This window comes from Meles meles, chromosome 11 (genome assembly GCF_922984935.1).
Source record: "Meles meles chromosome 11, mMelMel3.1 paternal haplotype, whole genome shotgun sequence".
NCBI lineage: Eukaryota > Metazoa > Chordata > Mammalia > Carnivora > Mustelidae > Meles > Meles meles.
In genome coordinates this window covers 40,776,299-40,797,582 of record NC_060076.1, presented here as the reverse complement: position 1 = coordinate 40,797,582, position 21,284 = coordinate 40,776,299, and positions in this window count along the sequence as shown.

The following is a 21,284-nucleotide window of genomic DNA, read 5'->3' as shown; positions in this document are numbered from 1 at the left end:
CACACATACACACATATCTCTCTATCAAACTATAAAATAATTAGAATTGAATAATTCCATTAGGGCTTTATGTATGCTATAATATTTGGAAAATTACTTAAACCCTTGAAATTCATTTTTTTAGCTAGTAAATGGAAATAATAATATTTAACCCCCAAAAAAGAAAAAAAATCTCACACAAAAAGCTAATATGAAAATTAAATATTTTTATAAACTTGTTAGTTTTATGGAAATATGACCATAATTGAGAAATATTATTCCTTCACTGTTTTGTCTTTAGTCTACTCTTTCTTCAACCAACCAATTATTTATTTAGTCATTTTATTTATCTCTTCAACAAATAGCCATTTGTTTGAGAGGCATTAAGTGAAGTCCTGGAAGTGTGGATTTGGTTTATGTGAATTTGAAATTACACTGTTAAGTCTCTTATTCCTCACAACAGATTAAAGGCAGTTCAATTCCAGAGCCCACAAGCATATAATTACTTTCTCTCTCTTTCTGATTTGGCCTCTGGCTTTAAGGAGTGCATTTCACAGCAGGGTAGCAACTGTATGTTAGTTCCATAATGTTTAAAATACCATTACCGAAGTATTCACAGTATTTTTCAGTACATAGGATATATTTAAATCAGAATAAAAGTTAGGGAAAGACTTTTTTTTAAAATTTTTAATTAATTTATTTTTTCAGTGTAACAGTATTCATTGTTTTTGCACTAGGGAAAGACTTTTAACGGAGGCGACACTGGAGCTGATACCTAACAGACGCATATAAATCGGTTAAACCAGTGAAGGGTAGGGAGAAGACAGATAAAAGTATAGGTAAGGGTGTACATATAGGGCATAGAAAGTCCTTAATTAAAGAATGAGGCTATAGCTATTAAGAGAGACTTGTATTGTCTAGAGATTATTGGAATCTAATCATGAAGATGATATAGATAATTTTTTTATTATTTTAATTAATTTATTTTTTCAGCATAACAGTATTCATTGTTTTTGCACAACACCCAGTGCTCCATGCAAAACGTGCCCTCCCTATTACCCGCCACCTATTCCCCCAACCTCCCACCCCTGACACTTCAAAACCCTCAGGTTGTTTTTCAGAGTCCATAGTCTCTTATGGTTAGCCTCCCCTACATTATATGTTTGGAAGGGGATATAGATCATTTTAGGTGTGTGTGCAGGAGACAGAATTATTTCTAATTTGAGATGAATATATGCCACATATGAATAGGTAACGTAAGAATATATTTTTTTTTTTAAGAAAGCAGCTTGTCTTAGTTTGTGTTCCTGGGAAACAGTCTCTGAGACAATGATTTGCCTAAAGGATGTTTACTTCAAGCACTCTAGGCAACAACATCTATGAGGGAGTGAGCAAGTGGACTAGTTGTTGCATGTGGGCTATCTCTGGGGAGAGGATTTAACTGTGGGTAAGGCTGTGAAAGACAATTCCCTGAGAAGGACTCAGCTGTGTGCCATAAACACATACCCTTTTTGAAGGCTGGGGGAAGTCTCAGTGCTTAGGTAAGATCTTTGTGGAAAAGTACAGCATTGGGATGCCTGGGTGGCTCAGTCGGTTTAAGTCTGCCTTAAACCGCTGTTACTTTCCTTTCCTTAAGTCTGCCTTCGGCTCAGGTCATGTTCCTGGGGTCCTGGGATGGCGTCCTCATCAGGATCCTTGCTCAGCGGGGAGCCTGCTTCTCCCTCTGCCTTCTGCTCCCCCTGCTTGTGTTCTCCCTCTCTCTGTGACAAATAAATAAATCTTTAAAAAAGAGAGAGAGAAAAATACAGCATCTACAAGATTCTACCTATTGCCCACTTAGGACCCACTTACTGCATATGATACAGTCATCCACCTGGGAACAACTCTTGCAAGATTCTTGTTGCTTTCTTTCTCTGGGTAAACTCAAAAAAGAAAGGGTAGGAGGATAAATCAGGGTCCCTGCCCCTGACTCTAGTCTTGGTGCCTTTGTTGGTACCAGTCATCTTCCCCCATTATTCTAGATCTTCTTCATTAGAAGTTCCTTTCATCCTTAGTCAGTATCTATGCTAGATTATATAAGACCAGATGACTATGCCAGTGGTATGACTCAGACTCAGATCCTCAGAACTGTCACCTTGTCCTTGCAAGATTGTAACTGCTGTGCTTGTCCACCTAATGTCCAAAGAGAATAGGGAAGTAACAAGACTCACTCCCCATGAATCACCTTGACACTAAAGATATTATTATATAACAGCATCCCTGCCCCTGCCTAATGATCAGTCATTACACTGTTTATTTACCATTTAATGGTAGCCAGGAAATGGTGACTCCTTTCTGTGACTGCTTTTCTCTTGCTGAAAGGAAACTAAGATTGCCATGATTAAAGTTAAATGTAACCCTTGAGGTCCCCTGATAAAAGCGTTCCTTCTCCAGAACCAAGACCTATAGTTAGTAGTTCCTAGATTTGCATGGGGGATGAGGGAGGGGGGGAAATTCCCAAGCATGAATGGGAATGAGAGTAAGCACGGTCGCTGCTACTTTCCTTTCTTGGTTCTTGGATCCATGCGTTCTACTCACTGGGATCTAGAAAGAATATAATTTTATTTCTTTAGATTGGAAGATGCCCAATTCTCACGAGGTATAATCTCACAGGCTGACAACTCAGCTGCCCCTTAAAAGGATTCTTCCATCAGGATGCTAGCTTCTGGATGGTATGCTTTAAGCTAGGACCAGTGTATCCTGTAGTCATTCACCCATTTTTCATTTACTTTGCTGAATGCTGATCTCTTGATCCAAGGCAATGTTATGTGAAATATGAAGTCAGTGGACCAAGCGCTCTGAAGTCTTCATATACCAGTGCAGTCTGAAGTATTTTTTCCTTATTCTTCATTTATAAGATTGAAATACATTGTGAGCCACATCTAAACAGGCTTCACAAAATGGTAGTTCTCCAAATTGCATGTGCAAATCTCATTATTTCACTGAAAATCTATGTTTTTCAACCAAAGGCATTAGGCACATTATTGAATCCTGTTGGGCAGAGTTTACATAATATTAGTGCATTTTTAAAATCTGAAATAACTGAGCAAGAAATTTGTTGGAATTTCTTTGAAAGAGAAGTATCAATAAAGACCACAACCATTACCTAAACTATAAGTACCTGGAGAAAGACAGAATAATGAACCAGAAGAAGAGAAACAGCACTTTCCTTATTGCTCTACTGAATTTATTAAAATTTCAGAAAATACCATTTACTCTCTGTAAGCTCCTGAAATTGATTCTCAAGATGCACTCCTGATAATGCTTTCTATTTTTCCAACACGTATAAGGTATTATGTCAGTTTGGTGAAGAACATGATAATTGAATTGAGTCTTTTGGAATGCACAGGAAAAGTAAAGGAAGAGGGAAGTAGGTGACTAAGGAGTTGGAAATAGGTTGGGAAAATATATGAGAACCAATTTTTTAAGCAAGTTCAATGCCAGGCTAAGGAGAATAACTTTTATCTTGTTTCAAAGCAAATGCGTATAAGGTCTCTAAGCAGTGATGAGAATGCTGTGACAGGGATCTTCATCTGAAAAAAGTACAGGGAGCAGAACCTAGGAAATAGCGCCCTGCATGTATGCGGTGAACTCGTTGCTAGATTACAAAGCTGATTACGACTGGCCTTGTATCCTTTAGAACCTTATCACATGATGGGGTACCTGGGATTTTTGTATCATGCCCCATTCTTTGCATAATAATGCCATGTACTCTGCCCCACGTCCCCTTCCACTTTCTGTCTTTGCCACTGTTGCCGCAACTCCCAGGTACAGCACAGTAGCCTCTCACACGTCATCACAGCTCAACCGTCCTACAGCTTTTCTGAATGCTGTGAAATATGTAAACCTGGCGATTCACAGACCTGTACCCCTGGGGATAAAAATACATTATATGTTTATTTAAAAAAAAAATTGGAAGGGGAGGCGAACCATAAGAGACTATGGACTCTGAAAAACAACCTGAGGGTTTTGAAGGGGCGGGGGTGGGAGGTTGGGGGAACCAGGTGTTGGGTAATAGGGAGGGCATGTATTGCATGGAGCACTGGGTGTTGTGCAAAAACAATGAATACTGTTACGCTGAAAAAAATAAATTTATAAAGAAAAATAAAAAAATAAAAGCTTAGGGACACACAGAACAAGTGCAACCTGAAGGTGAGAGGCTGTTGGCTCTGCTGTAGGCCAACTATCGCCCTTAAATAGAAGAGCTTCTGTTCCATCACTCAGGCAAAAAATTCTAAGCTGAATTCAACATTGCTCCTCTCAAGTGTCTGAAAGGATCAATCCACGTTAGCTCACAATGGTGAAGAACTCTAGAGCAGTGGCTTTCTTTCTTCTAATTCTCTATCCTCAGACCCCCATTCCTGTTTCCTAGGATCACTTCCTGACAAACTAACTGAATACAACTACATATCTAGTCTCCGCTCTAGTGGTGGTGGTAGAGGAGGCATCAAGGCTATGATAAGGTTTAAGTATGAAACTCATAAATTGTTTGGGATTCATCCTAGACCAATACATGCAATACAAAAGATTACCAACATAATGTAGGATTAATCAAGCATCAAATTATATCTAGATAGTATAACTTCTGTATTTATAGTTTAACTGATTACATTATACATGGTACCAAAACATTCTCTTCCTCATTAAAGTATCACAACTAAATCTTTAATTACAACAGAAATTTAGAGAAATATTCAAAATTCAAAATTAGTGCAATGTACAAAATTACTTTTCTTTGGAAAAAGACAATTAAAGCTAGTATTTTAATCCAACAGTAGTATTACTCAACTGTGTCATTAAAAAAAAAAAAAAGAGGAAAAACACTGACTCTAGGGTCTTGAAGAGAAAGTTTTGAAATCAGGATAGGGGCTATAACTCTAGCAGTCAAAAAGTTGGTTACAGTGGAAGAGCCTTAGCAAAGTTCTCATAAACTACAATGGGATACCCAGTATACAATGTATGTCAGCATATCTGGTACGTTTTTATGACTTTTCTATTGCTGTTTCTTAATTTTTCCTTCAGTATATGAGGCATAATGTTAAATATATCCCCAAAATTCAAACAACACAATTTTAAGAGAGAACATTTATGAAAAAACCATGAAAATAATTTAGGTAGCTAGATTTAGTGAAAAGTTGAAAATTGCATGGGATTTGGTGAGGATCTTCTCCTCTTACTCTATAATCAACAGCAATTTACTTAAGTCCAAACCCTGGGGCTTCTGTCTCTGTTACACATGAAAGGCTACTATTATACTTAGTTTAAAGTCTAGTGTTTTTAAGGCCTGTAGGGTATTAAAATACTAAAGTCCTAAAAAAAAATCATCAGCACATTTCCAAAACTGCATTGTTACTGCTATTACCATTTTGTGTTTTAGAGTACTTTAAGGCTTATAAAGTATATTTGTATAAAATATTTGACCCTCACTATGATTTCAAAAAACAAGTAAATACTACTAATTTCATTTATAGGCAAAGCAACTTATAGTTCCGATAGGTTATGAGAAAAACCAGTTCTGAGCCAAGATCTTTAATTGTCTAAGTTTTCATAGATCTACAAAATGGAAGAATGCTTGGAAGAAGGAACAGTTCTCTGTGAGGCAAAATCAATATGCACGAGTTATCATCCAGGCAGCCGATGAACAACTTTGAAAAGGAGTCTTTCATTCACCTTTCCCTCAGTTAGAGATAAAATTGGAAATCACTGTGGATGGCAAGGTTAGACTTTTACCAGTAAACAACTGTCCAGGTCCACAGGGAGACATAGTTCTCATATAATTACAGCTTTCCAAGTCACTATTAAATGGTACCTTCCTAAAACAGACTTTAGAAATGTGAAACGTTTGCTTGTTTGCCTATTTGAGTCAATGAAACAATTTTTTTAGTAAGGACTTTTCATATACTAGCCTCTTTGTTATGTTTTTAATGAAAAAAATACACTCTAATTTCTTTTTAAAAATAATACATTGCAATCCTAGAAGATTGTCCGTTGAGGCCGCAAAGAGACGAAAGATACCATGGCCTCAAAATTAGGTTTATTTTGGGGGTGCCTGGGTGGCTCAGTATGTTAAGCCTCTGCCTTTGGCTCAGATCATGGTCTCAGGGTCCTGGAATCAAGCCCTGCATTGGGCTCTCTGCTCAGCTCTCTCTCTCCCTGCCTGCCTCTCTGCCTACTTGTGATCTCTCACTCTCTGTCAAATAAATAAATAAAATCTTAAAAAAAAAATTGGGTTTATTTTGAATCATTGGCAGCAGGAGAAATGTTCACAAATATGTATAAAGCAGAAGACAGAAGGAACATTACAATGCATTAATTCAATATTCATGTCTGAAATGCCTATTAAGAAACAAACTGCAATTTCTTTAACAATATATTGCTTTTTAAAATGTGAACAATGTGGGGTGCCTGGGTGGTTCAGTGGGTTAAAGCCTCTACCTTTGGCTCAGGTCATGATCCCAGGGTCCTGGGATCAAGCCCTGCATCGGGCTCTCTGCTCGGTGGGGAGCCTGCTTCCTCCTCTCTCTCTACTTGAGATCTCTGTCAAATAAATAAATAAAATCTTAAAAAAAATGTGAACAATGTCTACTCATGTTAATCACATACAAAATTAGCATATGAAGAAGGAAGTAGTATATCCTCCCTTAATTTATAGTTAAGATAACATGTCTTTATTTCATCATAGGTAAATGATATTATAATTTTTTATGTTATTTCTAAAAATATGACTCTAAAAGTGATTGTTATAAAGAGTAGAGAACTTAAATCACATTAGCCATTTTTTAGTCCAGTACCTAATGATTCATACTTACCTAGGTGTCTTAATTCATATACTCCTCTTGTATGGGAATAGATATACTAATGTATTTCACATGCAGAATTATTTTATATTGGTATGAGCAAATGATTTTAAAATGTGTTTTCAAAAATGGTTAGCACTGTAAAAATAAGATATCCTTTTCATTTTTAATATGAACAGTCCAAATTATTTAACGAGGTGTGATCCTTTCATCCACAATCCACACATTACACTTTAGAAATATCAGATCTCTTTACTGAAATAAGAAAACCTTTAAGCATTTGGGTATGTCTTCCATCTACAACTAAACCCTTGATTTTCATTAAAAAAAAAACCTATTATATTTTCCTTGCCCCTCCCTCAAGATGTGTTATGACTGTTGTCTTTAAATGAAGCCATAATGAAGAATTTCTAAAGATCAATGCACTGATTTTAATTAATCCTATATCACTTTTTCATTTTTGATTAGTCGGCTATCATGGACTAACAATTACCAAGCCAAAATGAAAGTGTCCCTAATATGACCACAAAATGTACTACATACCTAATTCTTCTTGAATGTAATGGGTATTGGGCTCAGAAGGAAATGAATATAAGTGTGAAGATGTGGTTCTGGGGTTATTATAGGAGCTTTGAAACCACCTAACTGAGTGAATTTTGGAAAGTCACATTATCTCTCTGGATCTTTTTTTCCTATGCAATCAAATCTGTACCTTTCTGTCTTGAAAGATATTTTGCTGTCAAGATATTCATGTTCATTTTATTCTCATGTTTGATGGATTTTCTAGCCAGATAAAAGATTTTGTTTCCAAAACTAACTATATCATATGGTTGCTGTAAATCTGAAGATATAAGTTTTAGGAAAAAATTAAGCTAAATGGAAATGTAATGTATCATTAAGAAATATTAGAGGAAGAGAACCCTGAAATGGACTCTCAACTCTATGGTCAACTAATCTTCAACAGAGCAGGAAAGAATATCCAATGGAAAAAAGACAGTCTCTTCAATGAATGGTGTTGGAAAAGTTGGACAGCCACATGCTGAAGAAAAAACTGGACCACTTTCTTAAACCATACACGGAAATAAATTCAAAATGGATGAAAGACCTCAATGTGAGACAAAAATCCATCAAAGTCCCAGAGGAGAACACTGGCAGGAACCTCTTTAACCTTGACTACAGCAACTTCTTGCTAAACATGTCCCCAGAGGCAAGGAAAACAAAAACAAAAATGAACTATTGGGATGTCATCATGATAGAAACTTTTGCACAACAAAGGAAACAACAAGACTAAAAGTAGAATGATGAGGGTCACCTGGGCGGCTCAATCTGTTAAGTTTCCAACTCTTAATTTCATCTCAGGTCATGATCTCAGGGTTGTGAGATGGAGCTCCTATCCCATCCCCCACGCTCAGCCCTCATTGGAATCCTCACTTAGTGGGGAATCTGCTTGAGATTCTCTCCCTTTCTCTCTGCCCCTCCTCTGGCTCACATGTACTCTCTCTCTCTCTCTCTCTCAAATAAATAAATAAATCTTTTTTTTTTTTTTCCAAAAAAAGGTAGATTGGGGCACCTGGGTGGCTCAGTGGGTTAAAGCCTCTGCCTCTACCTTCGGCTCAGGTCATGATCCCAGCGTCCTGGGATCGAGCCCCGCATTGGGCTCTCTGCTCAGCAGGGAACCTTCTTCCTCCTCTCTCTTTGCCTGCCTCTCTGCCTACTTGTGATATCTCTCTGTCAAATAAATAAGTAAAATCTTTAAAAATAAATAAATAAATAAAAATTAAAAAGGTAGATTGTTGGTGTATCTCCAAAAATTAATTAATTAATTAATTAATTAATTAATTAATGGGAAAAAAGACATAAGCCCTTTGAACTGAGGGCACTAGGAGAAAAGAGAAAATAGTATAACAATGGTTCTTTGGAAACTGCAAAGTGAAATGGAACTTTAACTGATAGCTTTAGCTCACCCAATTAAGTAGAAACCTAAACAGCCCAGAGAAAACAGAGATTCAATTCTTACATGAAATAATCCCCTAAAACTTTAGTAGTTCCAGAAGTAAAAACAGGGAATACAAGAACAGAGAAAATTGTCAACAAAATAATTAAAGACAACTTTCTGAAATTAAAAGTAAAAAGTTACCAGACAGAAAGGACCCACCTGATGCTCAGAAAGTTAAATAGAATCTTGTGATTATTATTTCAGAACACTAGAGACAGAGAGATCAGAGAAAAGTCTGCTGGTCTTTTGCGTGGAAAATGGGGGTAAAGAATACATGTGTAAGGAGTGTGAATGATTTTAACTTTGGAATTCTCATTAATAACATTGGATATTGGAGTCATTGGAATAATGCTTTCAAAGTTCTTCAAAAGCTTATTTTCTATCCTATAATTCTATATCTATACATTAGTCAAGTGTCAGGGTAAATTAAAGACATTGTCAAATATTCAAGATCTGAAAAACTGCCCACATACAGTCTCTCTGAAGAAGTGACTACAATTTAGCCTCCATCAAAATGAGAAAGCAAATAGAGATCAACAAATATATGAGACATACAACCCAAATCTAACACAGGAGAGAGACAAAGGCATATCCTCAGGATAATGGTAAATGCACTTCCTGTAAATCAGATAAGTAAGTCTGAATACCAGTTTGGAGCAGGTCAAAATGCACATGGGGTAAAAACAAATAGGTAAGCAGTTATCATACAAACCTCTGATTAGATGGAATTGAAGAACTAGTCTCAATGCTCTAAAACATTATTCTGTTATTTAAGGTTCATGACTTCTTTTAGAATTTTTTTTTCTGTGACCAGCAATAAACATGACTAAGCCCAGAAAAAGATAATACATTGAATTTTAAACCAAATTACTGTTAATTATTCTCTATGTGAAAATTTCTATGTATTTCTCCTTCAGAAAGAATGTTATAGCATAGCACTATAGTTGTAATATCTAGAGAACAATGGAGGTTTTTTTATTCCTAACAGATTAAACATCCTTTAACTTGTTTATTGAGGTATTTATGATCCATCTAGTATTTTCATGAATAATAAGAAACATACTTGGAAATGTATATTGTTTAGATATTTTAAGAGTAAGCTAGTGAGATATGGTCACTGAAAACTCCTTATAGCATAATAATATAATCTAAAGATTAAAGGAAAATTCAGTATAATCTTTAATACTATCAAGACACTGCATTTTATTTTTTTTATTTTTTAATTTTTTTAAAATATGACAGACAGAGAGCACTAGTAGGCAAAGAGGCAGGCAGAGAGAGAAAGGGAGGAAGCAGGCTCCCCGCTTGAGCAGAGAGCCCCATGCAGGACTCGATCCCAGGATCCTGAGATCACGACCTGAGCTGAAGGCAGCGGATTAATCCACTGAGCCACCCAGGCGCCCAAGACACTGCATTTTAAATACCAGCAACCACAATGTATATGATCAAGAGTTATAGCATGTGGTTTTTAAAATATTTAATAGCTTCATTGAAGGCCCTTTTCAAATTAACAAGAAATTAAATATTTTTAGCAACAAATCCTTGTTTTGAAGTACCCATTACCTTTTTTTTAGTCCTCAAATACTGGTTAATTGAAAAATTTCATTACAAACATGATGAAAAAATCTGAATTATTGTGTACTAGAATTCAGAACTAAAGCTGATTAATTATATTAAACTGAGTTATCATAAAAGTTAGATCCAAGTGGGGTTTTTTTTTGTTGTTATTGTTGTTGTTGTTTTGTTAGTGTTCATCAGACTTTAAATTTGGCTATCAATCTTAGCAGTTAGGGAAATACATAAGATTTCCACTTCACTATTATTTGTGCCTGGAAAAAATAAAAGAACGTTTACAGAAGATTAATTGGGTAAACAGAACTGAAAATTATTGTCTTCCAACACGAACAATTAGGTGTGCAGCAGAAGTGAATATAATATTAAGAATCAAGGTTCACTTCTCAGCTTCTGCCACATACAGCTGGATTAATATTACTGTATCTCCATTTACTGAAATAGGATTCCATAAAAAAGAATTCAAGTCTGTGGGGAAGTTTTAAGAGATCAGCTTTGAACAGGTTCAGTTTATGGAGTGAGCAGATCATAAACATATCTATTAAGCAACTGGATTCTAGGGTAGTGCTCATGGCAGAAATATGAATTAGGAAGTAGATACAAACTCAGAAACAGGTGAGTCCATTATATAACCCAAAGAGAATATATAGATTAATTCTAAAAATGGACTACGATATAATCCTGGGAGATACCAATATTTAAGTTGTGGTTGAAAAACAGCACATTAATTTTCAGGTAGTAGAACACAAGTCACAATAAAACAGCATTCTAGAAGCCAGTAGAAGAATGTGTTTCAAGGGTTAATTGCCTACAATAGCAAGCATTTAAGAGAGAACTTTGTTTGGTGAGATTAATATCAGAAGAATAATGAGTATTGAAAATGCGTTTTAGTGCTCGCTTCGGCAGCACATATACTGAAAATGTGTTTTAGTGCATGATGATAAACCAAGGCACATAACAGAGATAACTATTTTAACAAGCATGCAGAAAACCACCTGTGACTGACATCTAGTCCAACTCTGTAGTTCCAGAAAGGAAGGGTACAGGAAAGAACCTGAGTTTCTAGAAATGTGTCATCATTCTAAAGGTGCTTTTTGGGGAAAAAATAGTGGAATCATTAAAAAAATAGTTATCAATTCTATGTTCCAAATTTTAGATTACTTCTGATACTTCAGGATATTTATATAATGCTTATCATGTCCAATGCACTCTTTCAAATACTAAACACTCACTAAGATGTAAATCTGTGATAATTACTATATAAGGTAGGTAGAAGTTTTTACCATCATCTCTTATTTTACTTACTCCAGGCCTCAAAGGAAATGGATACTGGATACTAGGACATGGGACTAGCCTATTTGATCCAGAAAATATGGTCCTATATGTTGATAGCCCCCCCGTTTTCCCCCTTTTGTATAACAAACTATATTTATTGGTTCACTAAAAGAATGAAATCATGGTAGATAGGAATTAGAAAGAAAGAACTATGGCTTGGTGCAGGAGTTAGCATCAATAATCCTGGATCAGTTCTTTTATCTGTTTTTCCTTCTTTTAAGTATTAATAATCATCAAACTTAAAGCCTGTTACAAAAATGATCAACTTCAGCTTCCCCAAATGGCAAGATCTTCTTCATTTGTAAATGCTATAATCTTCAAATGTTACTATATATCCACCAGTTCAAATTATAGTAATTGATTTTTGAAATTATGGGTCACATGAAGGAAAATGCTTCCAAACAGTAAAAGCAGCTTTGATTTCTGAAAATAGAAAGAAATGAGCATATCTAATAGTAGAGAATGAATATTAAAAATGACAGAATATTATAACATCCCAAAGCTTATGTTCAGTTAAATTTCCAAAAGAAATCATTTGCTTTAGAAAAAAAGATGAATAGGCCATAATGTACAAAGCTGTCAAGTTGATAGTAGAGTGTAGCATATAAAATTCATGAGAGTAAGCTGGGCATTATTTGACATTTAAATAAAATAGGTACATGATGGATGGATAATAAAAATAGATAAATATATAGAAACAAAAGCAACAGATATTTTTTATTACTATATCTCTGTATTAGTTTTCTGGGTTTCCTTAACTAAAAGGCTTACCGAAGAAAAGATATGTCTAACAGTTCTGGAAGCCAGAACTCTGACATAAAAATGTTAATATACATCTGTTTTAAGAAGGGGTTAATAATAAACATCAGATTCTGCAAAATGGTTATTCCTTGAAAGAAATAAGAAAAGAGAATAAGAAAAAAAAAGAGTGTATAGGATAACTTAGTAATGGCTTAGTTATTAAACAATAGAGCCATTTAAAATATCATCCTTCAGAAACAACATAGTAGTTTTAAAATTATACTCCAGAGTCTTAACTCCCTGGGTTTAAACCCTAGTGTTTCTGCTGAGCACTTATACATTCTCAGGAAATTCATAAATCTCCCCATATTAAGTACCTTTTTTAAAAATGGAAATAATAGTAACACCTTCCTTCTGTATTGTAAAGCATTTGGAACTGTGCCTTACGTATCGTAAACATTTTACAAATGTGTGCCAAATAAAAATATATCATTATATTATTTAAATAAAATCAAATACATGTCATGAAAATGTCACTCATAAAGAATTATAATTAATTAAATTATTTGTGACTGAGTACCACAAGATGGGAAGAAATGTGGTGAGGGAACATAGCTAACATTTATACAATCTACATCCTTTTAGAGAGAAATGTACAATTTATTATTTTTTTCTTGGTGGAGGGATGGTTGGTAAAACTTTGTCATGTTTTTCCTAAGATTAATTTTAACTATAAGGATGTAAGCTGTTTATAGCAGGGAATATGCCTTATTTTTCTGTTAACCCTCCCTCAGCCACTGTTCCAAAATCTCTTCTGCATCAGGAAAGTTTAACCATTGCCACACTCTTATTATTAAACTTCAAATCACAATATTTCTTACAGTCAGTTATTCAGCAACAGACCAGGAATGGAACCTTGGGTGGTAGAAAGTGAGGGGCTAAGTGGATCACCATTATCCATCCCCAAAAATACATGAGAATGGATGGGGTAAAAATACAGCTAATTCTGTTCACCTTAGACATTATGTCATCTTTGTAACAGACACCATTTTCCTCTCCAACTGTCACCCTTCTAAAGCTGAACAGCATGTGGCTATGTATGTGTCTCTGTTCAGTAACTCCACTTGTTCTTTTGTTTCTATCTGTTCTTGGGTCATAATTTTCCTACTTGGTATACTTTTATTTTATTTTTATCCATTGGCCTAGCTATTTAATTGTAAAATTCATTATGGTAGATTGGGGGTTGGATCTAGGGCTTAGGATTGATAGGAAAGACAGAGCAAATGGACACTTATAGGAAAGAAATGAGGATGGTGATGACAAAATGATCCAAATGATCAAGCAGATAGTTTTAAAGAGAGCAAGACATATTAGAATATGAGTAAAAGAACTGAAGTTCTTAGGTGTCTGAAGTCTCTAAGAAATCAGAGAACAGTGAAAATGAGAATAATAAAGGGATACCAAGAAAAAGTGCTGTGATCAAAAATTGGGATATGAGGGGGAGCCAGGGTGGCTCAGTTGGTTGAGGATTTGACTTTTGGGACATGGGATCAAGCTCTGTGTCTGGCTCTACGCTCAGCAAAGAGTTTGCTTGAAGATTCTCTCCCTCTGCCCCTCTCCCCACTCTTTTGCTCTCAAATAAGTATATCTTTAAAAAAATGGGATATTGGGTTTTAATATAAAGTATCCTTTAAGTAATGAATCATGTTTATTGACCATTATTTATCATCTACCAATTTGTGCTAAGCTTTATTCTAAACAAAGTTCTGAATATAAAAGACAAACATCCCTGAATCCCTGAATTTTATGTTCTGTTAGAGGGAAATAGAAATAAACAAAATAACATATTTAGACTATATTATTGGAGAAAAAGAAAGCATTAACAGGCTAAGGGTGACGTGGTCTCCCTTCTATTAGTGACACAGAAGAGAGTAGGAGAGGAAAGCCATATGAACACCTGAAGAAAATCACAGACAGGAAAGAACACACCCTTTAAAAAAATCTTTCTTTTTTCTGTATAAAAATTTAAGTGCCTCTGGGGACCCTGGAGCCCTCCTCCCTTTGCCCCACTTTGGGTCACTAACTTTCTTTTTTTTTAAATTTTTAAATATTTAAATAAACATATAATGTGTTTTTATCCCAGGGGTACAGGTCTGTGACTCGCCAGGTTTACACATTTCACAGTACTCATCATAGCACATACCCTCCCCAATGTCCATATTCCCACCACCCTATCCCGTCCCCACTCCCCCCAGCAACCCTCAGTCTGTTTTATGAGATTGAGTCTTTTATGGTTTGTCTCCCTCCCGATCCCATCTTCTTTCATTTTATCTTTTCCTACCCCCCCAAACCCCCATGTTGCATCTCCATGTCCTCATTTCAGGGAGATCATATGATAGTTGTCTTTCTCCAACTGACTCCCTTCACTAAGCATAATACTCTCTAGTTCCATCCACGTCAGTTGTCTTTTGGTTTTGTTAACTGTTTCCTTTGCTGTGCAAAAGTTTTTGATCTTGATGAAATCCCAATAGTTCATTTTTGCCCTTGCTTCCCTTGCCTTTGGCGATGTTCCTAGGAAGAAGTTGCTGCGGCTGAGGTCAAAGAGGTTGCTGCCTGCATTCTCCTCAAGGATTTGGATGGATTCCTTTCTCACATTGTGGTCCTTCACCCATTTTGAGTCTATTTTCGTGTGTGGTATAGGAAGTGGTCCAATTTCATTTTTCTGCATGTGGCTGTCCAATTTTCCCAGCACCATTTGTTGAAGAGGCTGTCTTTTTTGCATTGGACATTCTTTCCTGCTTTGTTGAAGATTAGTTGACCATAGAGTTGAGGGTCTATTTCTGGGCTCTCTATTCTGTTCTATTGATCTGTGTGTCTGTTATGTGGAGTACCATACTGTCTTGATGATGACAGCTTTGTAATAGAGCTTGAAGTCTGGAATTGTGATGCCACCAACTTTGGCTTTCTTTTTCAATATTCCTTGGCTATTTGAGATCTTTTCTGGTTGTATATAAATTTTAGAATTATTTGTTTCATTTCTTTGAAAAATATCGATGGGATTTTGGTAGGGATTGCATTAAATGTGTAGATTGCTTTAGGTAGAATAGACATTCTCACAATATTTGTTCTTCCAATCCCTGAGCATGGAACATTTTTCCATTTCTTTGTGTCTTCCTCAATTTCTTTCATGAGTACTTTATAGTTTTCTGAGTATAGATTCTTTGCCTCTTTGGTTAGGTTTATTCCTAGGTAACTTATGGTTTTGGGTGCAATTGTAAATGGGATTGACGCCTTAATTTCTCTTTCTTCTGTCCTGTTGTTGGTGTAAAGAAATGCAACTGATTTCTGTGCATTGATTTTATATCCTTACACTTTACTGAATTCCTGTACAAGTTCTAGCAGTTTTGGAGTGGAGTCTTTTGGGTTTTCCACATATAGTACCATATCATCTGCAAAAAGTGATAGTTTGACTTCTTCTTTGCCTTTAATTTCTTTTTGTTGTCTGATTGCTGAGGCTAGGACTTCTAGTACTGTGTTGCATAGCAGTGGTGATAATGGACATCCCTGCCATGTTCCTGACCTTAGCAGAAAAGCTTTCAGTTTTTCTCCATTGAGAATGATATTTGCAGTGGGTTTTTCATAAATCGCTTTGATGATATTAAGGTATGTGCCCTCTATTGCGACACTTTGAAGAGTTTTGATCAGGAAGAGATGCTGTACTTTGTCAAATGCTTTTTGAGAATCTATTGAGAGTATCATATGTTTCTTGTTCTTTCTTTTATTAATGTATTGTATCACATTGATTGATTAGCGCATGTTGAACCAACCTTGCAGCCCACTCGGTCGTGGTGAATTATCCCTTTAATGTACTGTTGGATCCTATTGGCTAGTATTTTGGTGAGAATTTTCGCATCTGTGTTCATCAAGGATATTGGTCTTTAATTCTCTTTTTTCGTGAGATCCTTGTCTGGTTTTGGGATCAAGGTGATGCTGGCCTCATAAAATGAGTTTGGAAGTTTTCTTTCAATTTCTATTTTTTGGAACAGTTTCAGGAGAATAGGAATTAATTCTTCTTTAAATGTTTGGTAGAATTCCCCTGGGAAGCCGTCAGGCCCTGGGCTTTTGTTTGTTTGGAGATTTTTGATGACTGTTTAAATCTCCTTACTGGTTACGGGTCTCTTCATGTTTTCTATTTCTTCCTGGTTCAGTTTTGGTAGGTTATATATTTCTAGAAATGTATCTGTTTCTTCCAGATTGTTGAATTTGTTGGCGTAGAGTTGCTCATAGTATGTTCTTATAATTGTTTGTATTTCTTTGGTGTTGGTTGTGATCTCTCCTCTTTCATTCATGATTTTATTTATTTGGGTCCTTTCTCTTTTCTTTTTGATAAGTCTGGCCAGGGGATTATCAATCTTATTAATTCTTTCGAAGAACCAGCTCCTAGTCTCATTGATTTGTTCTATTGTTTTTTTAGTTTCTATGTCATTGATTTCTGCTCTGATCTTTATGATTTCTCTTCTCCTGCTGGGTTTAGGGTTTCTTTGTTGTTCTTTCTCCAGGTCCTTTAGGTGTACGTTTAGGTTGTGTACTTGAGACCTTTCTTGTTTCTTGAGAACGGTTTGTACCGCTATATATTTTCCTCTCAGGACTGCCTTTGCTGTGTCCCACAGATTTTGAACCATTGTGTTTTCATTACCTTTTGTTTCCATGAATTTTTTCAATTCTTCTTTAATTTCCTGGTTAACCCATTCATTCTTTAGAAGGATGCTGTTTAGCGTCCATGTATTTGGGTTCTTTCCAAATTTCCTCTTGTGATTGAGTTTTAGCTTCAGAGCATTGTGGTCGAAAATATGCAGGGAATGATCCCAATATTTTGATACCGGTTGAGACCTGATTTATGACCCAGGATGTGTTCTATTCTGGAGAATGTTCCATGTGCACTAGAGAAGAATGTGTAGTCTGTTGCCTTGGGATGGAATGTTCTGAATATATCTGTGATGTCCATCTGGTCCAGTGTGTTATTCAAGACCTTTATTTCCCTGTTGATCTTTTGCTTGGATGATCTGTCCATTTCAGTGAGGAGAGTGTTGATGTCCCCTACTATTATTATATTATTGTCTATGTGTTTCTTTGATTTTGTTATTAATTGGTTGATATAGTTGGCTGCTCCCACGTTAGGGGCATAGATATTTAAAATTGTTAGATCTTCTTGTTGGACAGACCCTTTGAGTATGATCTCCTGTCCTTATTATTGTTTTGGCTTAAAATCTAATTGATCAGATATAAGGATTGCCACCCCAGCTTTCTTCTGATGTCTATTAGCATGGTACATTGTTTTCCACACCCTCACTTTAAATCTGGGGGTGTCTTCGGGTTTAAAATGAGTTTCTTGTAGGCAGAATATAGATGGGTTTTGTTTTTTTATCCATTCTGATACCCTGTGTCTTTTGATTGGGGCATTTAGCTCATTAACATTCAGGGTAACTATTGAGAGATATGAATTTAGTGCCATCGTATTGTCTGTAGGGCGACTGTGACTGTATCTTGTCTCTGTTCCTTTCTGATCTACTACTTTCAGGCTCTCTCTTTGCTTAGAGAACCCTTTCAATATTTCCTGTAGAGGTGGTTTGGTGTTTGCAAATTCTTTCAGTTTTGTTTGTCCTGGAAGCTTTTTATCTCTCCTTCTATTTTCAATGATAGCCTAGCTGGATAGAGTATTCTTGGCTGCATGTTTTTCTCGTTTAGTACTCTGAATTTATCATGCCAGTTCTTTCTGGCCTTCCAGGTCTCTGTGGATAAGTCTGCTGCCAATCTAATGTTTTTATCCTTGTATGTTATAGACTTCGTTTCCCGGGCTGCTTTCAGGATTTACTCTTTGTTGCTAAGACTTGTAAATTTTACTATCAGGTGATGGGGTGTGGACCTATTTTTATTGATTTTGAGGGGTGTTCTTTGCATCTCCTGGATTTTGATGTTTGTTCCCTTTGCCACATTTGGGAAATTCTCTACAATATTTCGCTCCAATAAACCTTCTGTTTCCCTCTCTCTTTCTTCTTCTTCTGGAATCCCAATCACTCTAATGTTGTGTCATCTTATGGTGTCACTTATCTCTCGAATTCTCTCCTCATGGTCCATCCAGTATTTGTTTGTCTCTCTCTTCCTCAGCTTCTTTATTCTCTGTCATTTGGTCTTCTATGTCACTAATTCTTTCTTCTGCCTCATTTCCCGAGCAATACGAGCTTCCATTTTTGATTGCACCTCATTAATAGCTTTATTTATTTCAATTTGGTTAGATTTTAGTTCCTTTATTTCTCCAGAAAGGGCTTTATCTCTCAGGAGAGGGTTTCTCTAATATCTTCCATGCCTTTTTTGAGCCCGGCTAGAACCTTGAGAATTGTTATTCTGAACTCTAGATCTGTCATATTACCAATGCCCGTATTGATTAGGTCCCTAGCCTTCGGTACTGCTTCTTGTTCTTCTTTTTGGGGTCACTAACTTTCACAGAAACTGAGACTCTGACCTCCTTGGGGTTTCTCATTTTAGATTCAAGTTAGGTCCATGTACAGCTGTAACTGTTCTAGAAATAAACACTATTTATTTTTATACCTCCTAACCTATCATCGCTGTGACCATTCAAATTAAAACATCCTTAACATCCCTGACATTTAAACATAAGCTTTTTTTTTTTTTTTCTATATGGCAGGCCATTGATGAAGAAAACCAATTCAGAACATTGTCTGCCATTCCTTTGCTCATTCATTGGTACCAAAGATACACAGTTCTTAATTCAAGGTTAAAAGAATCCTGGTCATTATTATCTAACAAAGGATGAATGGAAAATGCTCTTCTATGTGCATATCCTAATATCTGAACACAAATTCTCTCTCTACTCATTCCTACCAAGGAAGGTATTAAAAAGCCAGGGATAAAGGAGACAGACAGAAGACACCCACTGCCTTGATCCTAACCATCTTAACCATTTCACCTTGAATCAGGGACTTAGTCTTTTATCACCTTTTCTCTTAAAGATTAAGGAAGAATTCTATTAAATTATATGCAGAGATAGGATCACTACAAGATTAATATGTACCTTTATCTCTTGTATACAATTCCAGTATTTTTCAAATCAATATAAGCAGGACATAAACAAAGAAGGTGCATACGCATGCTTGCGCGAGCACACGCGCACAGACACATACGCGCGCATGCACGCACATACCCTTTGAAATGGTAGTCCTGAACAGAAGTTGGTACAAGAAGTAGGAGCACTCTTTTCGACACTGTGCAAGCAAAATATAATTGTTGAGTCTGTGTGAAATAGACAAAGCAATTTTGTGAAAAAGTTAAGAAAAGAGTTAAATAATTAAACTTACACAATAATATGTGTGTATTTTTATAAAATAATTCAGTTCAGCTAATGCATCTTAATAGCCAATATTAGAGAATAGCTACCATTTTTGACTCTTAAGCTGCTTTATTTGTGTGCAGAATTGTAAAGAATTGAGAATGCATTATTGAAAAATTTGCCATAATAATGAAAAATGTTAAATGTTTAAATAAGTAACCAGAATTGGACATCAGTCCTCTTAGGTTAGGATACCTTAAAAAAATGAATAAATGTAAAAGTGAGCTTACCCAAATTATGTACTTATCCATATACATATTTAATATATAAATATTAACAAAAATATAAAAACAAAATAAAACCCTAGCTCAGATGATAGAGTTATAGACTACCTAGCAGAGAAGGCATGTTAACTAATAATCTGCAATGGAACATAGGAAGTACCATTCTAAAACTATAAGCAAATGTTATAAGTGCACAGAGGAAGAAACATACTCATTCCTTAGTTATAAACATGATTCAATTATTTGACTTCATATGATTTTCTAAATATTTCTACCAATATCATCATATATTATAAAATTATTTGACACATAGCCTTTTCCTCAACTACAAATTTACCATTGTGTACTATTTGGGGTCGTTTAAGTAAGCAAATTAAGGCACCGAATTCAAACTTTATTGTAGAAAAATCCTAATTTTCAATTTTCTCAGATTTCCCATGCTGATATGTTTATCATGTTTAGTAAACAGCTAAATAGTAGTTACTGTCTTATTAGTGTCTGATCAGCACTCATATTTTTTTCTTGGCCAAATAAGAATTTGTCCCAGGAGCATAGAATTATGTGTGATTTTTAAAATTGTAATAACACTATTGGACAGTATAAGCAAAATAGACATGTATCAAAAATCACCTAATATCATGTTCAAATACTGAATACCAAATAAGTTTTGCCTAATTTTCACAAAAATATAAAGGCAAATAATTTCAGTTATACTACAAAACTCATATATGAAGATTAAGAAAAAAAGATACTTGTGACTTTCTTAGGAAAAATGTGTTTTATAGGAGAAAATGATTCAGAAGGTAAGTTTCACATCTTATAATTTTTAAGTAAAGTGATAGTTTGCCCACAAAAAAGACCTTACGCTTTCTCTTCCTTCCTCTCCCTCTCCCTTCCTCCCTCTTTTTCTCTCCCATTCTTTCTTTCTCTTTCTCTTTCTCCTTGTCTCTCTTTCTCTTTCTTTGAAAAGGACCCAGGCTTTTGATAATTACGGCTCTCTGGAAAAGCATATTCTGTTCTTACATTCAGCTCCCTATGCTTTCCATATTGGATTCACAGTATTCTAGGTGTGTTTTCAGAAAATAAAATGAATTTTTACTAGAAAACTGTCTTCTCAAATATAAAATACTTAATATTTTATGTTTAAGCCAAAAAATGATAACTTAATTCTTGAGAGTTTTTTTTCTTTTTGATAC